Source organism: Mustela lutreola, chromosome 2 (assembly GCF_030435805.1).
Source record: "Mustela lutreola isolate mMusLut2 chromosome 2, mMusLut2.pri, whole genome shotgun sequence".
Classification (NCBI taxonomy): Eukaryota; Metazoa; Chordata; class Mammalia; order Carnivora; family Mustelidae; genus Mustela; species Mustela lutreola.
The window spans coordinates 156,864,630-156,879,104 of record NC_081291.1 but is presented as its reverse complement, the minus strand read 5'-3'; the positions used below and the strand labels follow the sequence as shown (position 1 = coordinate 156,879,104).

At 44.3% G+C, this 14,475-nt stretch overlaps 1 protein-coding gene across 6 annotated transcripts in view; it reads left to right on the top strand.

Annotated features, from left to right (window-relative positions):
• ZBTB38 (zinc finger and BTB domain containing 38) overlaps positions 1 to 14,475 on the top strand; it is a 121,022-nt gene that overhangs the window by 42,312 nt on the left and 64,235 nt on the right. For 3 of the 6 annotated variants that reach the window (XM_059163918.1, XM_059163914.1, XM_059163916.1), the window contains exons 1-2: positions 2,279 to 2,735; positions 4,108 to 4,182. The gene's annotated coding sequence lies outside the window, so the exon portion shown is untranslated. Of the gene's footprint in view, positions 1 to 2,213; positions 2,736 to 4,107; positions 4,183 to 14,475 lie in introns of those variants that run through there. The other 3 variants (XM_059163917.1, XR_009351112.1, XM_059163923.1) reach the window with 3 other exon arrangements.

The following is a 14,475-nucleotide window of genomic DNA, read 5'->3' as shown; positions in this document are numbered from 1 at the left end:
CTCTCTTGCTGTCTGTCTCTCTCTTTGTCAAATAAATTTTAAAAATGAAAAATGTAAAAAAAATACCCACAATACAGTCTGTGCATCTCACTTAAGCTTACTCATCATTTCTCCTTTCCTTTCCTTTTCTCTTCACATTATCCTGGTCCCACAGGTAGGCTGAAAAAATAATCAGCCTCTCTTCATCTTATTAGAGAAATAACTACCTGTGTACATGAAGCAAGCAAGGCCACCAAGCCTTTGGGGAAGCAGAGTGGGGAGGTGCCCAGAGGCATTTTCTACAAAAAGACAATGAAAGAATAAACAAGACTTCTGCCAAAAATGCCTGGAACTTAAAGCGCTTTCCTCAGCTCAAGGTCAGGCTGTGTGTAGACATTGACAGTGACCCTGATCAGTTGTTGCTGCTCCTTTAATTAAAAGCATGTGGCTTTCTCTCTTCTGAAATTCACCTTTGCTCCTTCCACCTGCCTGGGGAGTTAGACCCCTACAGCACAAGTGTAATTCCTCAGAGTGGCAACTGGCAGAGCTCCCAGGAACAAGGTAACTACACTATGTCCCCAGCTATCAGAGGCACTGATCTCCTGAGCCCAGAAGAGGGGTCTCATGACCACAGCGGAAGGACAACTGTGGAGTGGCATTAGTGAGGAGGCCAGCGACGATTCCCTCCCCACTTCCGCAAGGGGCTGGAAATTCCTGGCATTTGTCTTCCTCTTGGAATGAGACATTTATTCAAGGAGAATCATGGAAAAGTACAAACCACGAAATCATAAACCCCAGAAGAAGTTACCTCCAAGGTCATCTTTATCCCAGGCCCAGATACCCCCAGAAGGAGATGTTCTTTTTCCAGCCGTCCTCATCTTGGCTTGAACACAGCCACTGACAAGCCTCTCACTCTGCCCTGGAAAGGCAGCGATGCCTGATAGGGCAGTGCTAAGGGCAGTGACTCCCACCAGCAGGTCCAGCGCTCTTCCTGTCACCTCCAGCTCCTCCTAGCCCTTGAAACACACCATTGTTCTAGCTCCTTCTCTAACTCTTGGGGTCTTTGAGAGCTATCTTGTCTTTCTTTCCTGTAGTCTCTTCTTGCCTGTCCCAGACTTGGACCTTTAGCTTCACTGACTGCCCCCCCTTATGCCCATAAGTCCAGGGGGGCCAAGTCTGGGCCTTGTGCCCTCTGAGGTACTCTGTCCGCTGTTCCCTCACAGCCTGCATCCACCACACACTACCAGACCCCTCTTGCTTTGTCTTCCCATCCCAGCTTTTCATTCCCACTTGGACCTGACCATGAACGTGCTCTTCTGACCCCTCTGGGTGTCCTCCCAAGGCTCAGACCTTGTGTTGACCCATCAAAAGGACATGAGGCCCACTACTCTAGACAGATTATCCCTAATTGTTCTATTCCTTCCTTGTGCAATTGGTTTCAAGCCCCATCGTTACCATTATCTTTGCTCATCTGAACCAGGCTGCCCTTGGTCATTATTCACACATTCACCCCAGCCACTGACCATGGTGGTTCAGAACACAGGATCCGATATCAAACAATCCCGGCTCTGCCACTAACCAGATGTGAAACTTAAGAGAAACGTCTTCATCTCTCTGAGCGTCCATTTTCTTATCTATAGAATTGAAAACAATAATAGTACCTAACCTCATAACTTTGTCATGATCATAATGATAAATGAAATAATCTTTGCAAAGCACTTAGCACAGAGGCTCAAACATTCACTGCAAGTGTTCAGTATATGTTTTCTACTATTTTATTTTAAAATTATCATCTAAATGTATCGAAATTCATTCATTCATCACGTATTTACTGAGCCCCATCCTGGCCCAAAGATATAAATACCCTTCTTAAAGAGTGGTGCCCTCTTAAATCCAGGAGGTACAGACTTACGCAGGTACCCAGAGAGCAAGAAGCTGAGGCCCAGGGCCATTACACAAAGGCACTGACCACTGGGCATTGCCCTGGGAATGTGGCGAGAGCACCTTCTGCCTTTCCACATGACTTTTTATACCACCTCTCCTCCTTGGTTAAGGCAGCACCACAAAGAAAAAGGGGGATTCCAGAGGGAGAGGTGAGAAATCCCCAGAGAAACACCCTCTTCTGCTTCTCTCTTTGACAGAGAGTGACCAGGCCTCTGCTATGCAGAAGGGTGATGTCCCTTGGGGCGGCCTTGCTGAATCTGCCTGGGACTGTTCCGGAAGTAGGAAGGGCGGCTGGGGGTGGGGAGACAGCAGGAATGTTCTCCTGGCTTGCTGCTCCGTACAGGCGAGTGTGCTGAGAGGAGGGCCTCTGGACATCAAAGGTTCCTTTTGTCCCCTTCCGAGTGGCAGGGCAGCCAGGCCGCTGGCGATGACTCAGGCCTGGCCCTGACGTCACCCACGCCCGGCCACTGGCCTCCCTCTGCAGCCAGGAAACTGGCTGGGGAGTGGCACTCGCAGCTGCAGCAAATCTCAAAATAAGGAGGCAACTGCTTCTCTCCTCCTCCTCTCCATCTCCCCACAGCACACCTTTCTTTTCTTCTTCTTCTTCTTCTTTTTTTTTTTTTAGCCTCATGGAGGGTTTTGCTTGTAGATCAACTTTCAAAATGTAGGAAGTCAGAATGGGTGACATCATCAGAAAAATATGTGGAGCTGATCTCAACAAGAAGTGAAGAACCCAGAGCAAGAAAGCGGTTATAACTCCTGAGCCCAGGGAGCTGGCAACGTCTGGGTTTCGGAGGAGCCAGCGTCTCTGAGTAAGTGAAGGCCCACCCCTGGTCCCCCTCACTCAGCGCCCTATTCTGTGGGGCGCCATCTTGTTTCCTGACACCTGTGGCTTGGCAGGCTCCAGCCCAGCGGGAGGGAATGGGGTGCATTTGGGAGACCTTCCAAAGACAGCACCAAAGGTATTTTATCCGATCTCTCTCTTCTCACAGGACGAGACAAGAGTTCATTTCCTCTCAAAATAATAATAATAATAATAAAATCTCTATGTGTGTGTGTGTGTGTGTGTGTGTGTGTGTACACATATGTATAGGCTGAAACCCTGGGGAAAATGGCCCAAGTCGTTCTTTCCCCAGTCAACCCTCTTGTTTTGTCTCCTCTTCCTCCTCCCGCCCTAGTACTCTGTTTTGGACTTCCAGAATGTTTGTTCAGAGTTCTGAACAGTTTGCTTCCTGGATCTTAAACCGGGTAATTAGACACGAAAAGAAACCCTGTTCTAGTCAAATATGTGCCCTATGCTGTCAAATAGTATTTTTGCACTTAACCTGGTAAAAGATGGTAGCCCTGGTAAGAAAACATCCGCAACCTGCCACCTTTCCAGAGCGTGTTTGTGGTTGCTCTGATTGTCATATGCACGCTCTTCCATTGTTTCATCACCGTGTTTATAGAGAGCTTACTTTAATTCCTTCTTGTGCCATTGCATCTGGAATGATATTAAAACACAAAGACGGATATAATGTACCTCTGATGTCTGTTTTAACATCACCTAAAAAATTTAAGTCTTCACATAGCCTATAATTTTACAAGCTCTGAGAGTCCCTAAGTAGGAAAGTTAAGTTCCTGAGAGAGAAGTTAAAATGTGTACCTAAGAACTGCAGAGCCCTTGGGGCGCCTGGGTGGCTCAGTGGGTTAAGCCACTGCCTTCGGCTCAGGTTATGATCTCGGGGTCCCGGGATCGAGTCCCGCATTGGGTTCTCTGCTCAGCGGGGAGCCTGCTTCCGCCTCTCTCTCTCTCTCTGCCTGCCTCTCCGCCTACTTGTGATCTCTGTCAAATAAATAAATAAAATTAAAAAAAAAAAAAAAAGAACTGCAGAGCCCGTAGGTGAAATCATACCCAGTGTTCCTAGTTTCCAGTGTCATCCCCTGAGTCAGCGCCTCGTCTTGTAGAACTTACTTAGCAGAGTAGAATCATTCTTTACAAATTCTATTTTATAATGATTGGAGGGGGATGTAGTAAAGAAATCTTATTTTAAAGACAATAGGGAAGTTTTCATTTACTGGAAAACAGTGGCAAATTCCATTGTAACCTAACAACACATTTAGAAAGTAACTATGTATTTGTTTTATAATTCTAATGTGTTTGTACATCTTACATTTATTTCTTGTTCTATTTTAATATATCAGGTTGTCTTGAAGTGAGACTCTGCTGAATTTCTGCTCTTCTGGCTTTAAGATCTGAATGCTGGGACCACTGATTTGGTGAGTGTCATTCGCTCCTAATGGCTGCTTAAATTTAAGTTTACCAATTCTATTCTCTTGGTTTACAGTAAAATTTAAGGAGGGGGAGAAGGCATGGTAACTTCTGCACACATGAAAAGCAGCAGTATCCAAAAGGACATGTAAGAATTAGGATAAGCTAATTGCCGTAATGGACTGAAAAATGTATTCAGGCTCAAACACAACAGAAGTTTATTTCTTGCTTATGTAACAGGGTGTAGTGGGTCAACTCTCACACATTCCTTCAGAGCTACAGATTGAGAGAGGTTCCACCTTCTGCAGCGTGTGGTTTTCAAGGTCACTGGGACTGCTCTACTCCCCAGTGGAAGAGAAGAAGTGTGTGAAAATTGCACATGGAAGATTATCACAGGCCATGCCTCGAAGGGATGTACAACACTTGTACTGACATCAGCTTGACTAAAACTCAGTCACATGATCATGTTTAACTGCAAAGCATTCTGGGAAATGTAGTCCCCAGGGAGGCAGGCACTTCCCAGTAATGGCTCTGGGGAGTTTCTGGGTATGAGGTAGTCCTCTCTGGCACAGCATGATAAAGAACTGAGAGATGCTCAAGGGTAAGAGGGCAGAATGAATCAATGAGAGAAGCAAAAATTTAATCAGATATTTAGTATTCCCTGACCATCTCTCTTCAGTAACATCTGGCTGTTTCGGTAAGGAGCAGTGAGTGAGATTTTTCAAGACCCTTCTGTTCTTTCCAACCCTGAACCTTTATATGATCTCTACCATACTGCCAGTGGCTGGTATATGAAGAAGGACATTCTTCCCCTTGTTTTCCCCTCCAGGGTCCTCTTGGTCTAGGAACATTTTGGTTTTGTTTCCTGGTTTAGGGTCTAGTCATGCTAATTGGATGAATTCTGTCCCCCCAGCTTTGAGCTCTGGTAGCCTATTGGAAATCTCGTAGTTTCTTTAGCTCATGATTCTGTCTGCTCCTGGGAGCTTTCAGATGCTACCCTGCCTGATCTACTCCAGGTTTGGGATGCTTTTTAATCTTGTGAGTATGGGTGGTGTGGGGGAGGTGGAATCCCTGACTAAGATGGGATCTTCACACCAAGTTATTAGAGAAACATTTAAAAGTAGATTTAAAAGGCTCAGACTGGAGAGATTAGTGCAACCATAAGGCTTTGATACATAATTCTAGCTTTTTCTTCTTAAGAAAAGTTTCAAAACATACTGAAATAATGAGTAAGGCCATAACCCCTGTTTGGAGAACTCTGAACTAATTTTATACTTTATGTAGCCTTTTTGCCATTGTTGGTCTTAGCAGAGAATTCCCCTGCTGGTAAATACCAGAAACCATATGTTGGGTGCCTTATGATGCCCCTCAGACATCATAAAAACTTCCAGTAAAAATGGACTACATGTGCTTGCTTCAGCAGCATGTATATGAAAATGGACTACAGTCTTTGCCTAAGCTAGTTCTCTAGTCTTATTGTTGATATCTGGATAGACACTGGTTTCTGATTGAATTTTGCCCCTGGACTTGACATTTCTGGCACCCACACCCATACCCTGGAGAACACATGTTGCCCATTGTGTGGGAAGGCCAGCTATTGGCCAATATGACACAGCCTTTCAGGCTCTCCGGGATCCTGGTGCCTGGCCTAGTCTTTTGTTACTGCTGCCTTGCCTCTGCCCAGGGCCCTCCTGATGTGAGGGCCCTGGGCAGAGTAACCAGTAGAGGAAGCTAAAGAGAGGAGCAAGTTGAATGGGGGAATACAGAGCCTCTTAGCGTGCAGCCAGAGGAGTAGGTTGACAAGTGCTAGTTTTCAAAAGCTAGAGCCAAGTGGGGACAATCTGTTGCCCAATGTCCCAGTCTAACAGAGTCTGCCAGGAAGGACAAGGCCAAAGGCCATAGTTGAGGGGGAAAGGTGATGGGGTCCTTTCTCTTCAGAGACTTGGTAGTCACAGTTTGTTAATTTCAACTACCATGTGATAATGACTCCTCAAAGCACTAAGTATGCAGGAATTGACATATGAATATGTGTGTGGAGGCGGTAGGCTGGCATCAACCTCCTGATTTCTGATGACTAGCTACGTTGATAGCATGACAAGGAGGGATGTGGAATTGCCAAATCAGAATTTCAGTATGTCAGCCCGATTCCTCCACAGAGTTGGTACAGCATGCTGGGTGACCTCACAGACACACCAACAAGGCAGGGGTAACAAGTATACACTTTGTAAATATTTTGATCTTCAACATTTTCAATAAAGTGTCAAAGTAGACATATGGGGAAAATTTGACTTTTCTGGAGCTTCCTTAACTTTAAGCTTATATTTTATGATTTAAAAAATTTTTAATTCTGTATGTGAGGTATAGTTAAAATTTGGGGCACCATATTCTTTTAGGAGCTTAGGTCACCTAAAGAGCTTAGCCTGGACCTGTTATCTGTGACATGCAGACATGAACTGAGCCCAGCAGGCTGACGAAGGCAGTGCCTAGACCCGTTGGTTGTTTTTTATCCCAGGGATTTTATTCTTTTCATAGTACAGAAGTATAAGCCCCCTTCTTACTCTGGGTCAGCATTTATGAATGTTCTCTTACTCCCTTTAGAGGGTTTTGCAACAAGGCCACGTCATATTCATCAAAGCAAAGAATTCATGGTAATAGGGCCTTGTGATTTCTCTTGCTGAAATCCCCCGATTTCTTGTCAAGAACGAAGCTGGAAAACACCACACTTGAAGACTTCATGGTTTTGTTTTTAACTCAAGAAGCCTCTGCTTTTCATCAGAACTTGAAAGCTTCCTCCCGCCTCCAAAATGGTATTTTTAAAGGATGTAAAACTGAGATTCTGTCAGGATAAATAAAGTATTATATGTGAAATGGTTTGGGCAACTTAGAACAATGTATGGCAAGTCAAGGTGTTGATGAAAATAATTATAATTAGAGTCAGCATTGGTGTTTTAGCTTTTGATAGTGGTATTAATATTTTAAGTCTCATCATCATTAAATGTTTTGTCTCTCTCTCTCTCTCTTTTTTTTTTTTAAGATTTTATTTATTTATTTGAGAGAGAAAGAGAACACAAGTGGAGGAGAGCAAAGCAGGCAGAGCACAGCAGGGGAGAGGGAGCCTGACTCCAGGGAACCTGACTTGGGGCTCAATCCCAGGACCCTGGGATCATGACCTGAGCTGAAGGCAGTCACTTACCCCACTGAACCACCCAGGCACCCCAATTTTTTTTTTTTTTTTTTTTTGGTCTTTCTAAATTGACTTTCCTCTGAGGTCCTTAGTACCATTCCCTAACTAGCCACAGCATGTGGTTTAAAATTTTCAAGGTCATCTGAAAGGTTTAACTGTAGGCCAGAAGTCTAACTGAGAGGATTCTAATTTTATTCTGAGAGAGGTTTGACCCTGAGGGGTGGGGGGAAATGGCAGTCACTGAAGTCTGTGAGAGAGGATGGGTTTGAGGCATCTCTCTGCCAAAAAAAAAAAAAAAAACCCAAAAAACAAAAAAAACACCAAAAATCCAAAAGCAAAAACAGTGTTTCCTGGCATTCTAGGGGGCTCCCAGTGCATTGGCCAAAGGAGGCCTTGAAACCAGTCCACAGAAGCATTGTGCTCGGGTAGTGTCTCCCAAATGAGAGTGGAGTCCATTGCCTGCCCAAAAACCCCTAATCCTGAGGGCAGCCGTCTGCTTGGTGTTATGGGGCGGGGGATTACACACAGAGTCAACAAGCATGAGTTCAACCGAAGAGCAGGAAAGAAGGCGTGCTTTCAACTGTGAGCTCCCCTCTGTGTCCCAGATCCTATAGTCTGTTAGCTTTGGATGTAGTGGGAAGGTAGTATCTAGTGAAAGGACTTTCTCACTGACCCAGATTCCTTGGCATCAACTATACCAAGGTATTTCACAAAAGAGACTGTAGCTTAAAATTCACCCCAGGTACCAGACTGAGTCTGAACCATACTCCTTCTAAAATGCCACTCTTCCCTCCCTTTCACTCTACATGAGGCAAATTCCTTTTTTGTTTCTTTTAAAATATTTATCATTGTGTTTCAGATGTAAAGAGTTCTAAATACCTACTGTACAAGATCTGGAAAATACAGAAAAATATCAAGGAGAAAACAACAGTCTCCTATAATCCAACAACCAAGCAACAATTCTGTATTAACATTTTGATCCATTTATTTCCAATTTTTCATGTATATATATACATCCATATATGTATATATATACACATACACATGAATTATTTGACATTGTGTTTTTGTATTTTACATGCTTTTTCTCACCCTACTTACAATTATGTTGTAAACATTTTTCCAAGTCACTAAGTGGCCTATGAAAATTTGATTTTTAATGGCTGCATTTCCATTGCACTGATCTGTCTTAATTTATCCATTTTTTTGGATGGCCATTTTTATTGTCTTCAGTGCTCTGCTGTTATCAGTCTGTAAACATTCTTGTAGATAAATCTTTGTGCACATCTTAGGGGAAATTCCTAGAATTAAATCAGGAGATCAAATGACTTGGTTTTGAGGTTCCTAATGCACACTGGTAAATTAGCCTCCTGAAAGACACCAGTGTCTATTTCAAAATTTAAGTCCCCTTTAGTTTCTCATGTTAAAACTCATACTTCTAGACCCCAGTGGCATCAGAAGCTCTGAGGAGGGAGCCTAAGATTATGCTTTTTAACATACCCTCCTAATCCTTATGCACGTTAAAGCCAGAGAACTGTGGATACATCGCATTCAATTCAATAAACACTCATTTCCACAAACTGGGAACCCTGAGATAGTATAGCTAAGCCAGAATTTAACTTAAAGGCTTTTATTTGGCCTCCGAATTTTAGATTTTTCCTTAATCGTGGTATGGTATAGTTGAAAGATTGTCAGCTAAGGAATCAGGAACCCTTACTGTAAATATGAAACAACTGAGACCCAGAATGGTTCATTTACTTCCAGGTGGTACTCAGAGATTTAGTGGCAGAAGTAAAACTAGAACTTGGGTAGACAAAGGGCCCAGAGCCACCCAGTCTTGTGGCAGCAGAGACAAGGCACCAGCAAGAAGACAGACTCCTTAGGTGAGGCTCAAGCCTCAGCCGGGAAACTTTTATCTGCCTTATCAGAAGCAGGGCCATATCTCAGGACATGTGTGGGCAGCCCAGACCCCAGCAGGGGTGCCCACCCTGGTTGCCTGACAAAACCAGATCACCATGTGCCCTAAACCCTGAGGTGGGAACATTAATGCTGGACAGAGGAGGACATAGGGTAGCCACACAGATCCAGGCATAAGAGCAGAGTAGGGGCAGGGGGTCCAGAGTCAGAAGGCAGGAGAAAAGAGACCCACATTGTGATCAGATTTTGGTCAAGGCTGGCATGAGCTGGAAAAAAAAGACAAAGCCAGATCTTGAGGGGGAGCTGCAAAATTCAGCCTCAAGGATGGAGTCCCATTACATAACTTTATAGTCTGAGGAGGTGCCTGCCCTGAGCTGCACCTGCCTCTTGAAATCGGAGAGGTTCTGTGCATTGGGCTGCCTTCTGACAGCAGGTAAGTAGGAGCATCTGGCCGAAGGAGGGGCGGTGGATCCAAGGAGAGGCCCCTGCAATTGGGAAACTGGGAAAATTCTGTTACAACAGAGAACATAGTAAACAAACAACAACCAAATTTAGTTTTCTTTGATCGCCTTCTAAGAGGAAGTCTGACCTTTCATCTTGTGTGAGTAACTGCATAAGCCGATCCGACTACACCTATGTGTCCCCTGATGACATAGGGCTGCCTTTTCTCATTGCACCAGCCTAGCTTCTGAGGGCCTCCCTTACATCATTTGTTTCAAGTTCAGCCTTCACAAACTGCTTAGCTCCTGTTGGTCCCTAGTTCCTGTGCGGGCTCTAGAAATCACCATTTGGATTCCTCCATGCCCAAACACATATCTCCCTCCTGTGACAGCACCAGGTGAAGGGCAAGAGCCAGCCCCTGAAGGAACACCTCTGCTGCACCCTTTATTCATACTGGGTGCCCGGGAATTTGCCTGTGATCACTAAGCTTCACTGCTTCTGGGCAGAGTCTTCATTATCTCTTGGCTGTTCCCACATAGGATCACTGCTCTCCTGATTTTTGGCCTTCTGGTCCAAACTCATAGAGCCAGGATCAGGATGAGTATGGATTCTGGGAAGCTCGACAACCTTCCTTTAATGAGGGGTACAGCAGATGGAGGGTGAATTCCCAGACATGGATGAGGCAGCTCAAGTCATCACTAGGATGTTGGCTCTACGCAAAGCCCTTCTCCCTGGCATCCTTTACAAATTCCTTGGCCGAGGCACCTCCTGATACTGAGTTCTAATTACTGGCAAGACCTGGATCCCTAGCCAAGAAGGTCAATGTGGTGGTGATAGCAGTGCCTCCAGATAAACCCTCAGGAGGTAGATGCTGGAGTTCTGTGACATCCAGACAAGGTGCCCACATGCTGCTGTTGAAACATAGGTGATACACAGAGTAGGAAGTCCAAGGGCAGAATGTGTTCAGTGCGGCCTGTGATCTGACAACATGCCACTGGAGATCCCATCCTTCCCTGTCTATGCTGACTCCATGTCCACTCCCCACACCCCTTGCTAATGAGTAGCTAACTTTAGGAATAAAAAGCATTCACACAGCCTCTGGCCAAGGCTGCTGGACAACCCTGGCCCAGGCAAGTTCTGTCTCTCTGCTCCATGGCTGTCATATCATGGCTTTCATATCACTTCTTGGGAGAGTGATGTTGGTACCAAGTCTTCCTGTTGGGCCAAGAGGTACTGCCTCAAAGAAGTTCAGCATTCCCAGACAATGATGTCCCATTATTCTAGTCAGGAGCAACTAGACCAACCTAAAGGCTCACCCAATAGGAAGAGCCCCATTTTCCACCACTGAAATGTCAGACAAGTATTTTCAGACAAGTAGACAAGTATTAGGAAAGCTGGAACAGTGAGGGATATCTGAAGCCTCAACACCCAAACTCTGAAGCCACCCTCCCCCCGACTTGACCGCCATCTTGACTGGACCAGCAGAAGGAATCCCTACACATCTATCAGAATGGCTAAAATGACATATACTGATGTACCCATATGCTGGCAAGGATTTGGAGAAATGGGATTGTTTCTGCACCACTGGTGGGAACAGAAATGGTGCAGACATTCAGGAAAAGAGTGTGACATGCATTTACCATACAGTCCCACTCCTGAGTGTTTACACAAGAGAAATGAAAACTTATACAAGAGACCATATATCAATATTCATAGTAGTTTTATTTCTAATAGCTTAAACCAAGAATCCAGCCAGATGTCCCTTACGGGGAGACTGGATAACAAAACCGTGGTACACCCGTACCATGGAATTCTACTCAGCAATAGAAGGGGACATATTCTTTACATACAACTTGAATGGATCTAAAGGCACTATGCTGGGGGAAAGAAAGCCAGTCTCAAAGGGTTACATACTATATGATTTCACTTATAACATTCTCAAAGAGACAAAACTATAGTGATTGAGAATAGATCAGTCCCAGAAGTTAGTGCTGGAGGAAGATGTGACTCAAGAGGGTTAGCGTAAGATTTCTGTGTAGGTACGGCATAGTTCTCGATCTTGGTTGTGTTGATGGCTGCTCCGATCTATGCATGTGATAAGATTTCATAGAACTTCACACACACACACAGAGCAGGTAAAAACAGATGAAACCCAAATAAGGTCCATATCTGAATTAATAATATTGCACCAATGTCAGTTTCTCGCTTTAGACAAGGTACTATATAGACTAGTTTAAGATATTCTCATTAGGGGGAGCTGGATGAAATTACATAGTTACTATCATATTTTTGCAACTTTTTGTGACCCTTAAACTATTTTTAAAAATGTCATTAAAAACAACTTCTAAAAACTTTTTTTAAGTTTAACAAAAAGGGGGGAGTGTTCCCTCACCCCCAAGAAAGGGGGATTTAGCCACCAATCTCTCTTTTATGAGCAACTCCTATTGTTTATTTTGCCACTTTTCTAATTTATGAGTAGGCTTCTACGGCCTTGACCTCTGCTTTTCAGAGACAGCCCACCTCAGATGGAATCAAACTATTCCATCTACTAGTATTCCAGTACTAACTGTGAATATGTCCCCTTTCTCCTTTCTGAGACTTGTAACTTCAAAGCGAGGTAAAGACTCAGATTTTCATGGTGAAAATCTAGGACAAATCATCCTTCTCTCCCCTACACAGTGATTTCTTTTCTGGAATGGCTCTTTGTCTTCTCTGCTCTTCATACAGATTACTCTCTTCACCTTTGCCAAATGGCCTCTCCTCTAATAGAAGGAGATTAACCCTTCCTTGCCCCCTTTCGATCTAATTCAGCTGAGGGGTTGCTTACAGCCGCACTGCTCTCCTGAGCCTTGTGCCACAGCTGAATGCTGCTGTGGGAGAGGGCTGCCTTCCCTTTGAAGCATTTACACCTCTGTCGAACACCTTTTTGCCGGATTGGGCAGTGGGAAGGATGGTTTTGAAATTAAATTTATGGTGAGCCGCTTGGGTTTGCAAGTATGGAACTGTACAAGGCCATGGGCATTTAGGTCAAGGGGTCCTCCATGCTCACAACCTTAAGGACCCCATCTTCATGAAATTCTAGCATTATTTACTCCTTTGCTTTACGGGAGGGGTCCCCAGCATCACCGAAGATGGAAGCTGAGCATACGGGGCCGATTACGTGGCATCCTGTCCGGATATGACAAGACACTTATACATAAGCCACTATCCCTCAGGACTGGCCTCAGCCCCCAGTTTCCTGCCATGTGTTTTTTTTTTTTTTAAGATTTTATTTATTTATTTGACAGAGAGAAACCACAAGTAGTTGGAGAGGCAGGCAGAGAGAGAGAGGAGGAAGCAGGCTCCCTGCCAAGCAGAGAGCCCCATGCAGGACTCGATCCCAGGACCCTGAGACCATGACCTGAGCCGAAGGCAGCGGCTTAACCCACTGAGCCACCCAGGCGCCCCCTGCCATGTGTTTTTAAAGGGGGCTCATCTCAAGGGACCACAGTGAGAAAGGACATAGGTGCACCATTCTTGGCCTGGCGGGGGTCTATAGATCAAGACAAAGTGCTAGGAAGGTGACAGTTTGAACTGTTGATCTTCGGTAGGCGTTGGTGAATCTCCTAGCTTTGCACCTTTTGGTTTCAAAACCATACTGAACAACGGAAAATGAAACCTGCAACTTATTTTTAGCTGTTCATGCTAACTCATGAGATTTCTTTTTGCAAACCAAATAGAATAAGGGCACTTCAGCTGTCTAAACTTAATCTGATTGACTTAAATAGCAATCAAGCCTCCTCCTCTGATACTTCTCAAGTGACCCTTGGTCTCAGGTGATATGTTGGCCAATACTTACTCTTTTGCTTAAAACTGTATTTAGTTTACCTTAAAAAATTTAAAGCATACTATAACATTTTCTTCTGAGAGGAACTGAGAAACAAGTTATAAGCCCTGTTCCTGGTATCTATTCATTAATTTGCTTATTCTATTTTTTATTAAAATAGATTTATTATTCTATTTTTTATTAATTAATAAATTCCATTTATTAAGTATCTATTTTCATGAAATCTTAGAATTTTTTTTTTATTGATTGAGCCAGTCCATTGCATTACAAAGAGCAGAATACTAGAAATAAGGACTAGGACTTTTATCCTGGTTGCTTGCGGTCTTCAGATATAACACTGTCTTTGAACCTGATTCTCTTCACCCCCAAGAAAGGGTTGAGGTGGCATCCTGCAAAGTACCTCCCCATCCTATAGTTCTATGAAACGTGCTTTGACAATGTTGAGGCCCATTTTGGAGGCAGTGGTGTTGCTGTCAGACCTCTCTTATCCCTGTCTCCCCTTTCCCTGTTGTAGGAGGGACAGATTTAAGCAAAGCCTGTAGTCTGCTTGCCAGACAACTTCCCCTCCATAAACAATTGTTTAAGTACCTGAAAGATTTCCATGGGTATTTTCAGGCCCCAGGTCCATCCCTTAGTACATGGAGCAAGTTCTCCCATTTTAGAAAGTGGCATTGTGAGACAAAGCTAAAGATTCCCTTGTAGTAGGGGGAGCAGAAAATGGACTCCCCGTTTGGTGTTGGTTGGTGAGTAACCCATATGAGCCCTCTTTACTGCACCAGACAGTGCTCTAGGTGCTGGGAAAGACACACAGATCTTGCAGTAAGCAAGCCAGAGACGCGATGAAGGTAGATAATTCAATACAACAAAAGCTCATTCTGCTTTTGTCTTCTGTCCGAAGGAAGTGAAGATTCATTGAGGTTTGCTAAACTGCTC